Source organism: Heterocephalus glaber, unplaced genomic scaffold (genome assembly GCF_053883595.1).
Source record: "Heterocephalus glaber isolate CG9 unplaced genomic scaffold, H.glaber_assembly_v1.0 deba00001497, whole genome shotgun sequence".
NCBI lineage: Eukaryota > Metazoa > Chordata > Mammalia > Rodentia > Bathyergidae > Heterocephalus > Heterocephalus glaber.
In genome coordinates this window covers 73133158-73149304 of record NW_028258320.1, presented here as the reverse complement: position 1 = coordinate 73149304, position 16147 = coordinate 73133158, and the positions used below count along the sequence as shown (strand labels likewise).

Genomic DNA, 16147 nt, shown 5'->3' with positions numbered 1-16147 from the left:
CTTGCTGCTCTTTTCTTTTCTTCTTTTCTTCTCCCTCCTCTTCCATCCCCTTCCCACCTCTCTTCCCCCTCCTCTCTCCTTTTTGTATTGTATTTTCCACCTAATTGGTCAAAAGCTGTAGCCAAAAAGCAGTTTCTTAACTGCAATACCATAAATATTATGGAAACCCCTCTTTGCTGCCCAGTGAGTGTCAGTTGCACTGTCCCTGCACCCCAGTTTCGACAGACTGTCCTTGGCATTCCCCAGGGACAATATCTCCCCCCGCACACACACGAACACAGCCACTATTAAAGCAAAGGGGAATCCAGTTTTCCTCCTGAAAGGCATCGGATTACCACCGAGCCGGCAAAGTGGTGGTCTTCCCACCCCATGTTCCACAAAAATAAAGTAAAAGCAGGGGCATGGGGTGCAGGAGGTACGCTGGTCAGGGGTCAGTTTCTCAGTGCATTGCTAGAGGTTCATGTGGGTAACCTCAGGACCAAATTGTCACCTGTGAAATCCAGGCTAACAAGCAAGCAAACTAAAAATAAACTACCAGCACCCAAACCAACAAAATAAAGAGGTAAACCAGGCCAAGAGGTTTTGGAATTTTCTGAAAAATGGCTGGAATGGTTAGCCTAAGACACCCTCCTTCTGAGCATTCTCCGGAGAGCTCTCTGCATGGAACTGGCTTGGGTGTTGATACTCAAAGAGGCTGAGAACATGTGGCATAAACATGGACTGATATTGTTTGCCATTTACACTCAGCATGTGTAATGCAGCAGGAATGGCTTCTGAGGCATGTGACTCCTCGTCCAGACGGGTGTGCAGTGCCTGGGACCTCTCTCTCCCTCTCTCTCCCTCTCTCTCTCTCTCTCTCTCTCTCTCTCTCTCTCTCTCTCTCTCTCTCTCTCTCTCTCTCTCTCTTCCTCTCTCTCTCCCTCTCTCTCTCCCTCTCTCTCTCCCTCTCTCCCTCTCTCCCTCTCTCCCTCTCTCCCTCTCTCCCTCTCTCCCTCTCTCCCTGTCTCCCTTGCTCCCAGCGCCCCACCCCCACCCCTTCTCAGAGTCGGGAGAGCTTCAGTGGAGGCTTGTCATGAGTGGCATGCAGAAAACTGGTAGAATGTTGATGGAATTTTCTAGGGAGGCACATGCGCGACACCCAAAATGACTCCCAGCTCCAGTGGCCGCAGGTCAGCGCCTGGCCCCAGGGCCTGTTTCAGAAAGGTAAGATTGCATGACGCCACCCTGCCTTTCCCCAGCCCAAGGAGGAAAGCAGTGATTTCTTTTAATTTTCCACCAGGGAGTCACTTCTAACCATGTTCTTGGTGCTAAGTGTTCCTGCATGAGTATGCGGTTTGTGTGTATCTCCAGCCCCTACCGTTTAAAAGAATTTTAATAAGTGATTCACAAAGGCTGCTTAGCATGTGACCTCCAGCGGCACCTCATGACCCCAGTGTGATGAGCAAGCCCAGTGTCGCAAGTTAGATGGTCTTTTATGCCGGCTACTAAACTCCTTCATAAAGAAAAGTGAAGCACCAACTGGGGAGCACATCAACTCATCACCAGATCTGAGGGACTGGATGGGACGCATTTAGAATCCGAAAGCTTGCGATCAGAGTGGGCGCTTTGTGTTAATCGTTGGGTTTTTATCATCGATAGAAAATGACCGTCAAGGTGTCTGAGTTGTCCTATCTGTTGACTGAACAATCAGACTCACCGTGAACCGGGAGGGGGGGCTGTGGTCAGATTCCCTAGCACAGGCTAATTCGTCAAGGGGCGGCACCCGAGAGTCACTTCGGAGCACCTCTGAGGTTGGCTGTAGCGGAAATGTCAACAACTCTTAGGTATCTTTAGGGAAAGCTAGAATTTTTAAACAAAAACGATTTTAAGTCTCCAAACAAACAAGCGTCTGAACTTCGGTAGTGTGGCTCCAGGACACTTTTGGAGTCGGGCGTGACTGTTAGCAGGCTTAAGCACCACCAAACATGACTCACCTCGTTTTTTTATCTGATACAATTTAAAGTAGCTTTGCCGCGCACAGTAGAGGAGCGCTGGTTTTCTGCTTGCAATCGTGCAAAAGAAGCAAGACCATACTCATAAAAATGGTGTGTGTGGTCTATCTGGTATCATGGAAATTTGTTTAGCCTGAAAATAAGTCCGTGTCGTTTTCTTTTCTTTCCTTCCTTCCTCCCCACATCTTCGCAAAGATGTCAGAAAACTGAGGGGGAGAGAGTTGATATTTTCACACACTTGCCCCTCCCCCCAGGCATACACTAACAGCTGCCGTGTATGGTTTTGTGGAATTTGATATTTTGAACAAAATGACTTCTTCATTTTCCATAGTAATATAATAATCAATTTGACCGTAGAGGACTGTGTACATGTCAAACCTTGGCTGCTCCTAATTAGCAATGCATGGGGTGGCAAGGAAAGTGCCGGAGAGCATTTTCAAGTGAAAAAATCAGCCTTTCTGTTTTAGCCATGCTGGCTTTGGCCAACGCAGTTCTCAGTCTTCCTGCATCTTAACCACAAGTTTGGTTTGCAGTGTTCTGACAAAATATCAAGAACGGCACGGGCAAGTGTAACAGAGATGCGCCAGAACCTCTAACTGTTACAGCTTTGCCTTTTATCTCCACTCTGCAGTAGTTTCCATGTGACCACAGCTTTATAAGACAAAAAAGCCAACAGTAATCTATGTGTAATATTCTCTGCTTTGGGAGGACACCTGGGTTTTATTGGCTATAGTCAGAAAGGTATGTGTCTTAAAACCCAGAAGTTTCTGTTCACTTTGGGAAGTGGATACTTTCTCAATAAATAGTTACATGGTTTAGTTATAAAGTCCCAGCTTTAAAGTTTCTCATTTAGTCTAAAGAATTTAAAGGCATTGAACAGTCCACGTTCTGTGCACACAGAGAAACATACATATCTTGTACTTCAGGATGAAACAGCATATTCTGCTAAGATCTGCATTCCCATATGCTTAGGGACAGTCATAAATTGAAGTCAGTTGAAGAAGTATATGTCCAGCGCCTCTAATTTGCCTGGCCCTGAGCCAGCCAGGCACTTGGGAGTTTGAAAGAATTTTTCCTCCCTCCCTGCTTCTTCCTTCCCTCGTTCCTTTCCTCCTTCCCTCGTTCCTTCCCTCCTTCCTTCCTTCCTTCCTTCCTTCTTTGCCTCTTTTCTTTTTTCCCCTTCCCTTCCTCTCTTTTCTTTTCCTTTCTTCTGGGGATTAAACCCAGTGTCTTGCATATGCTAAGCAAGTGCTCTACCACTGAGCTTCATTCTCAGCCTTTTTGTTCCTTTGTTTGAGACAGGGTCTTGGTCAGTCACCCAGGCCAGCCCCAAGCTTGTGATACTTCTGCCTCAGCCTTTCGAGGAGCTGGGGTTATAGGCATGTACCTACCACTGTGCCGGCAAGTTTGAAAGATTTTGGCATGTTAAGCTACATATAATTTAGATGACAAGAGTCCTCCCCTAGCAAATCTTTCCTGCTTTCTGGAGCAGAAACTGTGCGTGTATTCTGGGTGACATCTTGAGACACACACACAGACACACACACACACACACACACACACACATTTTTTATTTAATTTCATGAAAAGTGCATCAGTGGAGCTGAGATTTCCCAGTCTGTTTATGACCATCTTTGGGTTTGTACAACTTTTAGTGTTTATTCTTAAGGGTAATTTAAGACAAATGGTCATGCTCTTTGGAGTGACAAAAATGGCTCATGGGACCCAACATTGTAAGAAATAGACAGATTCTGTTCCTTTACGGATGGTGACTCTCAGACTTTGCTTTACATCAGTTCTTCTGGGGAGCTATCAGAGCCTCAATGCCCAGACTGAATCAGAGTTAGGGTGGTGGGGCCCCAGCACGGGCTTTTGTTAAAACTCCCTAAGAATCTAAGAAGAGTTGGAGATACAGTGATATTGGTGATTTTATCAAAATCTCTTGTTCATTTGTTTTTTATCTTAGGCCTTGTAGGGTGAGCATGGGAATGAATTTTTTCACAATCTTGATGTTGTGCCACTAAGAAACTCTGGGCCTTCTGCAGGCCAACACTATGCTCTGCCCTAGCGAGCGCCATATGGAACTGTGCTTTCCTTGCAGTCTATACACCTGAACAGTCAACCAACCAAATTATCTAAGGTTTCTGAACCTTGAGTGTTTTTATTCCAGGAGCCCAAACATTACTGAAGACATTGATTTAGACTCATGAAGGAAGGGAGTTATAAGATGAATTGCAGGTCTTTGCAATCATTTTTGTGGTGTCTGAAACTCCCATGGAAGAAGCCCCCTCTTGGTGTACTGGGCGGCTGTAGATGGAAAAGGCTTATTAAAAATACAGATGTTAAAAAAAAATACAGATGTTTCCAAATTCCTTACCACTCACCATGGATTGTCAGAGCTGAGACGTATTCTCAAGGTGTTCTGGTTCAGTGGTCCTCAAAGTGTAATATCAGCATCACCTGGACTGATCAGAAATGCAGATTCTCAGGCTTTGCCCCAGATATTCTGAGTCTGAAACTGGGCATGGGCCCAGCACTTGTGCTCTGAGAAGCTCTCCTGCCATCCACATGTTTGAGAACCAGTGGAATCACACGGTTGAGTGACATGAAGGTGGAGTAAGTTTCTGTAAAGTCACCCTAAAGTAGGGGAAGAATAGGCCCAGACACTGAGATCTCTCAGTCCCGAACCCTCTGTGCCATGCATTTCTGTTCTAAATCATCCTAACATTTCCACGTGTCACAAATACTGCTCTAAGAAAATGTTTAGCATCCGACAATTGTAAGGCATTAAAAAGGCTGCAAATGTCTCATCGGCCCTTCCATTTTACAGATTAGAAAACTGAAATCCACAGGGCAAACCAACCTCAGTAAGATAGAGAAGGGAGACTGTTAGAGAAGAGGGGAAAGGGAAGAATATCAAAGTAGGTTGTAGGAAAATATCACTGTGAAACCGATCATTGTGTAGCATTGACATGTGCTAATAACCCCCTCCTCGTTAGTGGTGTCAGAGACCGTACTGAAGTAGGTCTGTTTACAACCAAAACATTTCCCACCCCACCTGGCCCTTTAGCCTGATTGAGAATTTTCATTCTTTTTTTTTTTTTGTACCAGGGATCGAACTCAAGACCTTGCATTTGTGAGGCACCCGTGGTGCCACTGAACTAAATCCCCAGCCCAGAGAATTTTCATTCTTTAAAGTTAATCTAAAATTTTATCGTAGTTTAAATTTGGCTTGAATTTTACAGCTATTCGTATGCATTTGCTAGAAAAAAATCTCAGCGATGGCCAACATACTGCAAAGAGAATTTAGAGGAGCCAGTGGTCCCTCCTGGAACATGTGTTTCATCTCAGAATCCTGTGGATTAGACTCACCTCCTCAGGTCACACGCCAAAATGATATTTTCAGATTTAGTTAAAAGGAAAAAATGTAACGACAAATCTGTTTGGTGAGCACTCTAGAACTTTATCATTGATGTGGTTGGGGGTATTTACATAATTTTGACAGCATTCAAAGACTGAATTTAATCCACATTCTCTGCACAGCTTCATAAGTGTTGTAGCAACACACATGGAAAACAGATTAAGAATGTGAGACGCAACTAGTATATCTCCTCATACATGCACATGGAGCAAATGTGTGCATGAGCAGTAATAATTATTGATTCCCTGTATCCAGCATGTACCAGGCTGGAGGGGACACATGGTCTCTGCTTTCAAAGGATCATGGGACAGTGGAGAAGTCGGACAAGGGATGCAGGAACCAGTTGTCAGAGAGGGTAGCATGGGAGGGAAGAGAGAGTGAGTGTGTTGAGGCTGGCAGGGTGACAGGATCTTCTGGGGCTCAGACAAGGAGGCGCTGGTGCACACAGGTGGGACCAGCAGTTGGAGGACAGTGCATGGGAGCTGCACTCGGGAGGGTGGTGTCCAGGTGAAGGATGCTGGGAGACAGATCAGCACATGCGACGGCAGTGTTGCTCATGACCCACTGTCTGGCACTGGGGCAGTATTGCCCTATACCCTCTCAAATATTTCCTTCTCATGTATAAACACTAGTAATCTGGCTTCCTAGAGAACTCTGTGTAGCAGTTTTAAAATACATATATCAAAAAGCTCATTTTTCTGGCAAAGTTTGTCAGTTGAAGAGATGACCGTATCTTATGTTAGCGAGCAGATGGAAAGATCCCCCCTAACTCCAGAGCTCAGAGCAGCCACTTCGATTTGAGATTGGACAAAACCAGTGAAATTCTTCCTGACATGGACCTCCTGAAGAATTGTGTCTCAGACAAACCAACTCCAGCCCGGACTGGAGTCACATCCATTTCACTCTAAAAGCCACGGGTCCATGGGGAAACCTCTTCAGAGAGGAGAGAATTTTCTAATGAGGCACTTTGGCATACTGGACTGCCTGCCCTTGACAGCGGGAGTGGAGGAAATTAAATTATTTCACACTGGCTCGCCCGCAACACACACATCCGAACCAGTTGTGTACGTGGCAATGATTTCTTTAAAAGTATTCTCAGGAGTTGAAAATCTAGCTTAATTGTGAGAAGAATGATGGTGGTTATCATTCACGTCAGATTTCGCAGAGTACTTAGGCATCCCACCTCCCTGTTGGTCTTCCTGAGGGCCGAGAGCCGGGCGAAAGTGATTGTCTGCGTTTGGCATATGAGGAAGTAGAACCGTGGAGTCCTCAGATTTCAAAGGTAAAAGGGACCTTAGGGTTCCTGTCATCCACCTTTCTCATTTTCCAAAAACATCAAACAAAATAAACTCCCTGGGATTCAGGCAAGCAGACGGACCCGTTGTCCCCAGGCGGTGAGTCATGGGCCCAGGATGGGTCATTTGTTTGCTCACAGATTTTTCACCCCACCGTTCTGCCCTCGATCTTCAGTATGTCAGAAGAAACTATATGCACGCATATATTTGTTCTTCAGGAGAAATTTTGTTGAAATCATACTATATACTATTTTAGGAACACCCACATAAATAGAAAAGGTCTCTACTTTCGTACTTCTGTGTGCAGATAGATACAGACAGGTGCAAGGTTGGTAGACACACGAGCTACACAGGGGTGTTTCTCTGGGGAGACGACAGTGAATTGGGCAAAGTCTCAAAGGGGACTCAACTTTATCTGCACAGTTTCAATTTTTGATAAAAATATCTAAGTCAAAACAATAGCATGTGTTTTGGGTGGTGGGCAGTGAGATTGTAGGTATTTGTTATATTCTTGCAATGATTTTTTAAAAATTCACAACAAACATGACTATTTAAAATACATTCTTACCTCCAATATCATTTTATAAAGTAAAGGATATTTTAAAGAAAGAAAATGGTACAGGAAAAAAAGGAAACTAGTACACATTCTTGGTGGTGAAGCTGACCTTATCTTCTCTTTGCATTAAGTCTTTCTGGTGCGATGCTGCAGGGTGTGTGCTTTTCTCTGTGCTTGGTGCGCTATCAGTTCTGCTTTGCACATTCTGAGTCCTAAGAACTCCAGCAGGAAGGGCAGGCCCCCTCCTGTCAGTTACAAAACCATGAGCTGCCCCTCTGTGCCGTGCATTCCTCCAGTTCTGAGAACACACCCTGCCTGATAAGTGTAGAGAGCGCAAGGGACCAAAAGCCTGGTGACTTGATACCAAACTCCTATCCCATGGAAGTAGCCCAGGCACTCACATGTCCAGCTGCAGCCCATGGGCTTGTTAGTTTACTTCCTTATAATGTTATAATGAAAAGCATTTTAAAGGAAGTCTTGTTGCTCATATACATTAAGTACATTATGTGCTTCATGTACATAAATTCCTCCTCAGTGTGGCCCAGGCAGGCCAAAAGGTTGGACACAGGGGAGAGAATATTGGCCTCACAGTTAAAAGACCCTCAGTCAAGTCCCCTATTTGCTGAGTGACCCCAAATGGTCTGTCGTACCTTTCTTAGCATCAGTCATCTTAACATAAATTGGAAATGGTCATGTTTGACTTAACTTCCCATATGGCTATTTGAGAGATCAGATAGCTAATGAGGTGAGACCATTTATTAACCCACCGACTAAAAAACACGAAACTAAAGGGAGACAGCAGGATTGTTTTTGCTGGGATGAATCATCCCAAGAGCTGTCACAGTGATATGAATCATCCTATGGTAATGTCATGGCGGAGGCCCAACATGGGTTAGCAGCATTGACCCAGTAATCTCAAAATTAGTCACAGAGGCCTAGCCAGTGATGATCCAGCAGCACTATTGTTAGCAGTAAGGAGAGCAAAGAAGACTCCCCTGGTGATTACTGGGGGGATCTGTCCCACTGTAGCCCCTGGGTCATCCCGAACTGGGGGGGACCTGAGCTCCCATCCCAGCTCTCCTCTGCCCAGTGTGTAACTTACGGTGACTCATGTATCACGTCAACGTCACTAGCTTTCACTTTTTTTCTGTGTATGATGAGTAGGTTAAAGTGAATAATCTCTCAGGCCCCTTCTTGCTCTTATAATTTGTCATAATTAGCCAGAGTTTGAACTTTAGCCCCCTCAGGACTGTGGTATCAACCTTGTCATCCTTGAACCTGGCATTTAGAGACTGCGCCCTGTGGTTCATAGCCTCACTTTGCTTCTGAGAGCAGTACAATAGAGATGTGTTCCTTTCAGTTAATATGACCATTGTACATATTTCATGGGGAGTAGTGTGATATTTCAATACAGGTATTGATCAAATGTGAGTAATTAGCCATTCCATCTCCTTACTATTTATTTATATTTTCAGCCTCCAAACTCCTCTCTTCTAGTTCTTCTTAAAATATGTAACAGGTTATTGTGACCTATACTCACCCCATTGTGCTGTAGAAAAATATGGGATGTGTCATAAATTTGCAATGTCATCCTTGCCCAGGGGCCATGGTAAATTTTACTTTGTCATTTTAGTTCATGTGTTGTCAAAGTGAGCACTAGAGCTGAGAAATTATGATTAAGAGACATTCAGCTCCCAGGAGACCCCAGAAGGGCAGGCCCCAGCAAGGACCTGACCCAGAACCTGGTACTTTATTTGGTTTGGCCCCATTCTGAAGGTGTGACCAAACCTGGAAGACATTTTCTTGCTTGGTCTTAAATGCGCTCACCTGGACTATATTTTATATCTTAGCCCAAAAGGAGAAACGGCACATTCATTCCTCAGCCTGGAAAGTGAGCTGGGCTGAACTGGGAGTGGCTCTCGAGTCCTGAATCCGCCAGTTTGGAAGCCGCCGTGCTCACTGCCGATGTGCTCGGCAGGGTTGGTTTAGGGGCCACCGCACTCGGCTGTGACTCTTGGCTTCTGTTTCTGGATGGCTGGATGTTAGCAGGGACGAGCCTGTGGCTGGGCGACACACTCACACTACGGAACCCGAGCTGTGTCCGTTATCCACAGCCCGAGGTCCCATGGACTCCACTCCGCACCTGCCTTACCCAGCTGCTGTTATCTGCCCGCTCTGTTCCCCTCGAGCCCTGTCCTCACCCTGCTCCTCCTCTCTGTAGTCGTCCACCCTTTACCTCTGCTCCTCTCTCCATATTTATGTTTCTTAGTATTTTCTGCCGCCCCTCTCCGTCTCTAAGGGAGGGTCATTTGCCTTGGCAGAGCTCACCTACAGCCTGCAGCGAGGATGACAGCCATGAGGATGTGGATCTTAATGACAACCACAAGGGGACAAACATCAACTCTCACATTTGCGTTCTAGGAACCGTGTGCTGGACAGTTTGTGCAGACCCTGCCATTCAACTTGCAGATCAAAGCTGTGGCTTAGATATAGCCCTTCTTCCTTTAATGATGAGGACGCTGAGGGTCAGAGGAGATAGGGATTGGCTTTCAGCCACCAGCTTCTAAGTGGCCAAATGAGAATTCATACCTAGGCTGATCCTAATTCTGAAACCTGTGCTCCTAGCCTCTGCACAGTGCCCCCCTCCCCCCGCTGGTGATGCATAGAATAATCACATTGATACAGTGAGGACTTCATTTGTGTGACTGAACCAATGTTAACTTATTCTACCCTGAATCTTAGTGGCAAAGACATTATCTCCAAGGACGGGTGACAATACCGCTTCTGGTGAAGAAGAATATTGTCGGAAAATGTCCTCTTTCTGATGATCTTCCACAGGATGCTGTGTCCTACATCTGTGGGTCACCTAGCAGTTTACAGACCAGTCTGACAACTCTTTACCTCTGTGATTTTCATACTGTAAGTGAGGAGATTGTGTTTTTTTAAATAAATGGGTACACTGAGGCTCGGAGACATAGATTCTCTTGCCCTCTGTCACACAGGTGACAGGCATGTGAGTTTTACACTAGATCACAAGATGCCTGATTCCTACGCCAGTTCCTACAGGACAGGCCGTGGCCCTACAGGCATCCACTGCATATTCTCCCTCAAGTGAGAATATCAAAGAGCCATCACACTGTTAATAAAGACCTTTGTCTTCACACAGGGCCTGGGGTGTAGCTTAGTCATGGAGCACTGACCTAGCATGCACAAGGCTCTGGGTTCAAGCTACAGCACCACAAAAAACAAAACAACGACAAGCCTTAACACAAAGTCAGTTTTTACTGCAGCAAAAAATGACATCTGAGGTATTGAGGGTATAACTGTGGGTTAGAAAGTGCATCCCCCAGCTCCGTGCAGGCTGAGGCACTGTTTCTCTTGCTCACAAGGAACACGTGTGTGACCAGACCTGGGTCCTTGAACCTGCAAAAGGTTGTCCCAGCCCTCACCCTTGCAGGGACCTCTTCTCACACCCCACCTGCAGCCAGGCTTTGAGACTGCTGCCGGGCTCTTTCCACGGGGTGGAGGCGTTTTCTGTTTCCTGAACCTTCAGGAAGCAGCTCACTGTGGCTGGCAGATGCTCATGGCAGAGTTACTGTCGGATTTTCCCTGTAGTGACCTCTTCGCTCCAAGACCAGACAGTGCCAGAGAAGCGCAAGTCAGCGTGTCGTGGAGCGGCAAGTGGGAATTAGGTGCAGATGGTTTAAGTAGGTTGGCTTTCTTTCAGCGTTATTATTTTTGCTAAGCAAGTAAGGGAAATGCATTGGTTTGTGTGCAGGGTGGAGCCAGGCAAAGCTGGCTCAGAGTGTTCCCAGGAAGTCACCAGGAGCTGGCTGCACCCCTGTCTTGAGGCCAGTGTCTTCCCAGTGGGCTTTATTCTCAAGCAGCCCCACTTTTAAGTGGTGGCTTAACAAGTGGCTTAGCAGCTGGGCACGACAGAGTGTCTCGTTCCTGAGAGCTCCAATACAGTGTCAAGGACTGCCCACCCTGGAGCCAGCCAGTGGCCACCTGGTCCAAACACACATGGCCTGGGGGGTTCTGATTCCATTTCACAGATGAGAAAGTCCTGAGCAACTCTCTCCCAGTCTTACCCCCAGTAACAGTGAGGCAGAAGCCCAAGGCTCACCTAGTTCATCCTCCAGCCGCCTGTCACACGCTGCCACTGAGTTCTCGCACCTGCAGCTAGATGAGTAACCCTAGAGTGCAGAGAAATCTTTATTCACAGTCAGGGGTGGCCCTCGAGTCGGACTTCTCTTTTGTTTGTTTAATTTCTCGAAAACGTCTGCAGTCCGGGGCCTCTTCTCCCACGCCCCGCTGACCTCGGTGAGAATATGCATTGCTCTCTGCTGACCTTCCCTGCGGCCCTGCCACCTGGCAATTGTGTGTGGCTCCCGACAGATGCTCCACCCATGTGGGCCGAACAGACAGACGCCCAAGTGCCCGCTCAGCCCTTTGATGAGGCCGAAGTTTGAGAGCAGAGGTGCGTGCATCCTGCCCGCTCTCCTTTCTTCCGGGAACAGGGTGGATCACACCCCAATTCCGACAGAGGACCCCTCGCTTCACTCCTTGGGGCCGAATATGAAGGCATCATTGCACCCTGCTAGGGACTCCCCCCCATAAAAAGCTATTATCTCTCACGGTGGGACAGCAGGTCACATCCTCTCCACACAACGGGAGTTCAAAACCCTAGAACCAGTTTCCCTGTGCCTCTCCTGTATCTCCCTGCATTTTAAGTGTAACCAGTTCTCCTTTATGTTGTATTTTTTTTAAGGTCTTGAGAAATGCTACTTTAATTTTTAAAAACTTTCTAAGCAACTCTAGTCAACAAAACAGAGCTTTCTATGTAATTACAGTGCGAAGTCTTTGTGACAGTGGCTCAAACAGAACATCTGCCTGGGGCTAGTGAGCTTTCTAGAGGCCTAGACGAAGTGGCATCGGTGGCGCCCAGCGTCCCGCCCTGTAGCTCACTGTGCTGCTCTCCCCCTCCCCAGAGCCCAGGTCTGACTGCAGGACAGCAACAGCAATAGTGACAGCATGGTGGCCCCTGGCTTAGCAGAGAATCCTGCCCTACACAGAATCCCGCCCCTCCCTCCTCAGACAATGGTGGGAGCATCCCTGCTCTTATTGCCCCCTAGGGGGCTTCTAGAAGGACAGGCATCTTAATGCCCAGTGAGTGCCTTGGGTATTGAAAGTACTTAGTGCCTCTCTGAAGGGAGGGATGAATCCCGGACCAGTATGGGTGGCCACACTCATTGAGTTACCAGGTAGAGTCCTGGGGCCTGCGTAGGCTTGTAGGCGTTTTAGAGGCAAGGCTATTTATTCTCTTGGGCACTGGATGATGTTGGAAGATGGGTACTCCCACCCCTCTTCCCCCCAGCTCTGTGGCTTGGACCAAGTCCCTTTCTCTCTGGGCTAATGAAGGGATGAGATGAGTGGCCCCTGAGGGTCTGGTCTCCTATTCTAGGTCTTCCCTGGTTGTTACTGCTCCAGCTGGGAAAAGGAAGCTGACTTCGGAAATGAAGAGATTCTGGGTTTCTGCTTGTGTTGAATTGGCCCCTGCTAGGCTCCCAGAGGGTGTGTGGACCCCATGGGGATCAGTTCATACCCACAAAATCCACTCGGCCAGTTTTCCTACCACTGCCTCCTGGTGGAAGCCTCTTTTGCATCTCAATGACTAAGTGACTCTGGGGCTTGTATCAGTTTCCTATTGCTGTCCTAACAAATGACCACAAGCTTAGTAGCTTATAACAACAAAAATTTACTCTCTTACAATTCTGGAAATCAGAAGTTCCAAATCAGTCTTAAAGCCAAGGTATGAGCAGGATAAGTGTGGGGTTTTTTTCCAGAGCCTCCAGAGGGGACTCTGTTCCCTTGCTTTTTCTCTTTTCAGGAGGCCACCTATGTTTCCTTGCTCCCAGCTAGTTCTTCCACCTTCAAAGCCAGCAGCAACACATCTGCTCTCCCCTCTGATCTCTGCTTCCATCCTTGTGTCTTCTCATTCCGGATCCAATCCCCTCCCTGAACCTCACAGGGGCCCTTGTGATTACCCAGGGATACATGGATAATTTCAGGATAATCCCCCATCTCAATCTAATGCCTCAACTTAATGACAGCTACAAAGTCCTCTCATCATGCAAAGTAACGCTTACAGGCTCTTTGGCTCAGAACATGGATGTCTTGGCTGGACCATCATCCAGTCATCTGTGCAATTTCAAAAACTAGACTTAGGGAGGGGGGCAGACTGGAATGCCGTGTTAGAAGGGGCCATTGTACTGGTGCCCTCGGCGGGCAACTGTGTATCTGCTTGTGTGTTTAGTTACACAGCAGCAAAATCCATTCGTTCTCTCGGTGTATGTAGGGGCTCCTTTCTGAGCTGTGAGAGGGCCTTTGTCCTCCATAGATATGTGAACCCACACAAAAGCTGTCACATCACCTTGAATTCCAAGGTTATGACAAGCCACAACCCGACTGTTAGCTTCCGTCTTCCTTCTCTTCACAGCAGTTACTGAGCATTCCACCAAGGGCAAGGCAGGGTGCTGGGAAGATGCGGGGCCCCCGGACACAGTCCCTTCTTCTGTGGAACTTGAATTTCCACACAGTTGGGAAAGGGTAACAACGTCATTTTTGTCTGGCTCCGAAATGTGTTTTGTACTTATATTTGAGTGTGGGTGTGCCTGGTGTTCTGGGAACTCGCTTCAAACAAAACAGGAAAACAGCCCAGGGAGATGTACTGTGTGATCTCTACATGCATCTAAATTTTAGGTCATTAACTCTTGCAGACTAGGAGTTTGAGATTTTTTTTTCTTTTTGTACCGGGGATCAAACTCGGATCCTTGCACTTGCGAAGCAGGCGTTGAAACCACTGAGCTAAATCCCCGGCCCCGAGTTTTAGATTTTTAAAAACAAGATGAAGTGCTTTTCCTCATTATCTAAGATTTGGGTTCAAGAGAGGTATCGAGCTCTGAAGATTTATGTGAAATTCACTTCTTATGGCTGAACAAAGTTGGACACCAGAAGAACTTGCTAGATGAACTGGGCATGGTGGCAGACATCTGTAATTCCAGGACTCTGAGAAGCTAAGGCAAGAGGGTTTGCAAGTTTGAGTCCAGCCTGGGCAACTTAGTGATTTGGTGAGGCCCTGTCTCAAAATAAACCATAAAAAAGGCCTGGGGATGTAGCTCAGTGAGAAGGCCTGGGTTTTAATCCCAGTACCGTGAAAGACCCCTCCACCCCCAAAAGAAGAGCCTTGTAGGCAAATTAGAGGGACACAAGAGAATATGGTTAGTGCTCATACTTCCCACTGGCTCCGAATGGGTAAGTTCTGTAACTGGCTGCGCTCTGCAACGCACTTGTTTCCCACGACTGACCTGCAAATACCTAGAGTGCTTGGCTTCAGACCCCCTCAGAGGCAAAGGGAATCTCCAGCTCCCTGCAGCCCAGAATGCAAGTTTAGAAAATCCAGCTGACTTCTCTGGGAAAAACACAACCAACCTTGTCTTGCTCTGGTCATGGAAACCAAATTACCACCTCATTATCGCCTCGTTAGGAAGGACAGCCTGTGTGGTGCAAAAACCCGGGAGGAAGGGCTGGCCCTGTGAGGCCAGGGTTTTGAGTTAAGCTTAATTGCTCTTCTAAAACTCAGCTACTTGATACTACTATACAAGTCAAAATCTATCATCGGTGCGACCATCCTCCTCTTCCTCCTGTATTCTTGTCTGCCTAGACAGCTTTCTCCGGTGCTGTCGCCTTGATTTGTGGTCACACTGACATCTCCACAGCTTGTCTACACCCAGACAACACACCTCCCCTACCTCCACTGGAGGAGATAAGGTCTGACCACCTTTAACCTGGCTCTCTTCTCCCCCAGTGAGTTAAAACGCAGTCCGCCTGTTCCGCCCAGCAAGCTCCGCAGGGCTGCGAGCCAGGTGTCTCTGTAATAACTTACAACTAGTTTTCAATTTTTTCGCAGGAATGGGAAAGAGTAGTGAAGTCATTTTTGTCTGGCTCCGAAATGTGTTTTGTACTTGCATCTTAGTGTGGGTGTGCCTGGTGTTCTGGGAACTCACTTCAAACAAAGCAGGGAAACAGCCCAGGGAGACGTACTCCTACAAGGGCTGGGAAGCTGCCTGGCACTTCTCACTAAGCAGTCACCTGATCCCTCTGAGCTGCAGGTCTCTGCCTTGCAAAACAGGTGAAAATGACCTGCCCTATGGGATCACTGGGGAGATCGAAAGAGACAACAGGGCGCTCACAGCGTCTGAGAGCAGTCTCTCTGCTCCCCTTCCTCCCTCTACCACTGCTCCTCTTCCGATGCAAGCGGGCCGAAGCTCTCCTTCCTGAGTGTTCTCAAAGCGGGCCAAGTGTGACATGCAGGTCTCCAAAGTGAGAGGTGTGGCATGCTAGCCTCTTTCCACAGCTCCTTGTTTGTCTTCCCCGGGCCTACGCCCAGCTTCTGTTTGGCTTCACTGTTGCTGCACTTTTATTGCAGTGCGTGGGACAGTGGAGAGGAAAGGGTCCCAGCCGTGGATTCCCACTGCCACCCCCTTTATGAGCGGGCTGATTGTACACCCCGGATTGTCCATGGTGACCCCGAGTTCAGACTTCACAGTCCTGAACTTCACGTTCAAATGTCCTGCAGCTCCAGTTCACCAGCATCTCACATCTGTTTCCTGATTTCACCCCCTTCCCACAAGGGAGCCGAAGACCCCTGGAATACGGTCTTACTCGAGAACCTTGGCTGTGGTAACCACAGAGCCCAGACTCTGGGAAAGCCCGCCCACTTCCAGAAAACTCTGTCGCCAACCAACGAAGGCCACGTGGGCGCCCTCGTCAGAGAGAAGCTGCCCCTCGCCGTCTCCCACTGAGATCTGTGAGAGCGGACCAC

The 16147-nt window shown here is 47.5% G+C and overlaps 1 protein-coding gene and 1 non-coding gene across 2 annotated transcripts in view; one reads left to right on the top strand and one right to left on the bottom strand.

The window, feature by feature from the left end:
- Positions 1-16147, top strand: part of Rbm20 (RNA binding motif protein 20) — a 213398-nt gene that overhangs the window by 118337 nt on the left and 78914 nt on the right.
- Positions 8819-8920, bottom strand: LOC147825751 (U6 spliceosomal RNA). The gene has a single exon (XR_015440633.1). It is a non-coding gene; the product is annotated as a U6 spliceosomal RNA (small nuclear RNA).